This window comes from Anolis carolinensis, unplaced genomic scaffold (genome assembly GCF_035594765.1).
Source record: "Anolis carolinensis isolate JA03-04 unplaced genomic scaffold, rAnoCar3.1.pri scaffold_8, whole genome shotgun sequence".
NCBI classification, from domain to species: domain Eukaryota; kingdom Metazoa; phylum Chordata; class Lepidosauria; order Squamata; family Dactyloidae; genus Anolis; species Anolis carolinensis.
This window is the reverse complement of record NW_026943819.1, coordinates 13,308,865-13,312,687: the sequence shown is the minus strand read 5'-3', so window position 1 is coordinate 13,312,687 and position 3,823 is coordinate 13,308,865. Positions and strand designations below refer to the sequence as shown.

Sequence of the window (3,823 nt, the reverse complement as noted above, 5' to 3'; positions counted from 1 at the left end):
GGGTCCTGGTGGCCTTATATTCAGGTCAGCTTATACTCAAGTATATATGGTATATTTATTATTTTTCTCTATTATTATTGGTATTGTCACATTTATTATTTTATTCTATTAATTATTATTATTACATTTATTATTTTTCTCTATTATTGTTGTTACTTTTACATTTATTTTACTCTATTTTTATTGTTATTAATACATTAATTATTTTACTCTATTTATTATTACATTTATTATTTTACTGCATTTATTATTATTACTATTTTTATTATTATTATTACATTTATTATTTCACTCTATTACAGCAGAGTCTCACTTATCCAACGTTCTGGATTATCCAACACATTTTTGTAGTCAATGTTTTCAATCCATCATGATATTTGGTGCTAAATTCGTCAGAGAAGATTAGCATGGCCCCTGCGCAAGGATGACACGCAAATTCATGAAGCATTCCATATTTTTAACGACAAAGACGACCCAGACTGATGTATGGGTAAAGCACAAGGATATTGGATGAATGGATTTTAACCATATGTTTTATATTTTATACTGTATTTAACTATTTGTAATAGATTTTATATGCTGTTTGTTTTAATGATGTGTCGGCATTGAATTGTTGCCAATTGTTGCCTGAGTCCCTTCGGGTGAGAAGGGCGGGATAGAAATATTGGAAATAAATAAATAAAATAAATAAATACAGTAATTACTACATAGCATTACTGCATATTGAACTACTTTTTCTGTCAAATTTGTTGTTAAGCATGATGTTTTGGTGCTTAATTTGTAAAATCATAGCCTAATTTGATGTGTAATAGGCTTTTCCTTAATCCCTCCTTATTATCCAACATATTCGCTTATCCAACGTTTTGCCGGCCCATTTATGTTGGATAAGTGAGACTCTACTGTATTATTAAAAGGATACATAAGCACATTTACATTGAAGAAGATGAAAATAATGATTTAATCAGAGTTGAACAGTCATATCTTAAATTACAGTTTGATGTGAAGATTCAAAAACATTTAAACTACTGATGCCTCAATTAATGTAATTTTATTGGTATCTCGGTTTATACTGGAGTCAATGTTTTCCCAGTTTTTTTGTGGTAAAATTAGGTGCCTCGGCTTATATTCAGGTCAACTTATACTTGAGTATATATGGTAGTTTCAAAGATGCTACACGTTCATTTTGCATGTAGGTCTTGCCCAAAGTTTGGTGCAAATGCTACTTAGGTTTTTAAAAAATCTGTTTTTTATTGCCCTATAGTGGTTTAGGATATTTTCTGAGCAGTTATGGACAAAATCTTCAATCCGTTGGGTAGAAAGCTGCTGTCCAGAAGTCATGGTATAAGTTTTGCTACTGTTTTGAAAACTTTTTAAGCAGGTGCCCACATCAGAGGCATTTTCCCCCTTACTGCGTCTGATTACTGCCATTCTGTTTCTCTCTCCTGTATGTCCCCAATCATTCTGGCATTTTATGAGAATTTTCATCCTTAGCAGTATCCCCACAGAATTATGTGGACACTCAACTGCAGAAATGAGTTCAATAGTTCTTTTTTCACTGACCAATTTTTAGATTATGTACTTAGAAATTTGGTAACTGTCCAAAGCAATCAAGGCCAACTCTTGATTTTTAATGCCCAGAGAGAACTCTGCATACACCAACGGTTAGCCCAGTGTACTCCAATAATGTATCCTTATCATCTGAAGCAAAATTTATCAGTCGGATGCACAGTACAAGCAATGTTGTGCAATTGCAAGCTTTTCAATTTAAACCAGAGATGAAATGCAACTTCAGAAAGGTTCTGGGACCACCTTCTCTCCAAAGACTCATAGAAAAAGTTAATCAGCAAAATAAATATGCTCCACCAATTGTTTAGTTTAGAGATTTAGGTTTCTTAAAATGAAAGCAAAACATTTTAAAGACTTTTTAAATTAATTAAATTGTTATACATTTTTATATAAGGGATATTTGTGTGTGTTCTAGAGCTCAATTCATGCTGTGAGTTGTGAAAATTAATATCACTGTGCTGCATCATGTCTAACTGATCTCTCTCTCTCTCTCTCTCTCTCTCTCTCTCTCTCTCTCTCTCTCTCTCTCTGTATGTATGTTGCCATCTTCATTTGTTCTCAAGAATGCAAGAACATAAAGAATACCTTGTTGAATCAGACCAAACTTATCAGCTCCAGAATCCTATTTATGCATTCCAGCATCATTTGAGGTGATTGGTAATATATCAATGTCTTGGTTAGATTTTTTTTTGGAAAATGTAAAGATTAAAAGTGGAGAAAGGGGATTTTTGAGTATCCAAAATCTACAGCTATGATAATCCAGCTGAAGCACCTTTCTTGGTGCACCCAATCCTCAAATAGACTCACTTCCCAGTGCCATGCAGTGTGTGGCTGATGAGAAAGTCGGGAAAGGATCCTGGCAGTCTACAGTCTGCTCTCCTTTTCCATTCCATTTCATTTCAAAGTACCATCTCTATGCTGCTCAGTCGTTTAGTTGTTTCCAACTCTTCGTGACCTCATGGACCAGTCCATGCCAGAGCTCCCTGTCGGCTGTCACCGCCCCCAGTTCCTTCAAGTTCAACCCAGTAACTTCAAGGATACCGTCCATCCATCTTGCCCTTGGTCGGCCTCTCTTCCTTTTTCCTTCCATTTTCCCCAGCATCATTCTCTTCTCCAAGCTTTCCTGTCTTCTCATGATGTGGCCAAAATACTTCAGCTTTGCCTCTAATATCCTTCCCTCCAGTGAGCAGCCATTGGGCATTATTTCCTGGAGGATGGACTGGTTGGATCTTCTTGCCAAGGTCCAAGACACTCTCAGGATTCTCCTCCAGCACCAGAGTTCAAAAGTGTCTCTCTTCCTTCGCTCAGCCTTCCTTATGGTCCAGATCTCACATCCATAGGTTACTATGGGGAATGCCATTGCTTTGACTATGCGGACCTTCGTTGCCAGTGTGATGTCTCTGCTCTTCACTATTTTGTCAAGGTTGGCCATTGCTCTCCTCCCAAGAAGGAAACGTCTTCTGATTTCCTGGCTTCAGTCTGCATCTGCAGTGATCTTCGCGCCTAGAAATATAAAGTCTGTCACTGCCTCCACGTCTTCTCCCTCTATTTGCCAGTTATCAATAGGTGTGGTTGCCATGATCTTGGTTTTCTTGATGTTTAACTGCAACCCAGCTTTTGCACTTTCTTCTTTCCCCTTGGTGATAAGGCTCCACAGCTCTTCCTCACTTTCGTCCATCAGAGTGGTATCATCTGCATACCTAAGGTTGTTAATGTTTCTTCCAGCAACTTTAACTCCAGCCTTGGATTCCTCAAGCCCCGCACGTCACATGATGTGTTCTGTGTACAAGTTGAAAAGGGAGGGTGAAAGTATGCATCCCTGCTGCACTCCTTTCCCAATCTTGAACCAGTCTGTTGTTCCGTGATCTGTTCTTACTGTGGCTACCATCTCTATACAGTAATTCATATATTTATTGCTTCTCATTTCCCCCATTGTGCTCCCCATCTCCAGTGTCCTTCATTTCTTTGTGGTCCCACCAGAACTTTACACAGTCTGCTCTCCATCATTTTGATGTCACAAAGCTAGGAAAGGATCCAAGAAAGCTTCCAGATGCTCAACTGTTGCTTAACATGGGGTCGCAAAGGGAACAAGGAAGAAAAGCAGCCAAAATTCTGGCAAATCTCCCTCTATCACTCCATTCTATTGTCTTCCTCCTTTTGCTCATTACGAACTGCTCTTTCCCTCCTTTGAAACTTCAACTGCCCATCCCAATTGCCTGCTGTCATTTCCTCCCATAATCTGTCCCACTAACTCTAG

At 38.0% G+C, this 3,823-nt stretch overlaps 1 pseudogene; it reads left to right on the top strand.

Moving 5' to 3' along the window:
* Window positions 1–362: 362 nt before the first annotated feature.
* LOC134293564 (U6 spliceosomal RNA) lies at window positions 363–459 on the top strand (annotated as a pseudogene).
* The last annotated feature ends 3,364 nt before the right edge of the window (window positions 460–3,823 follow it).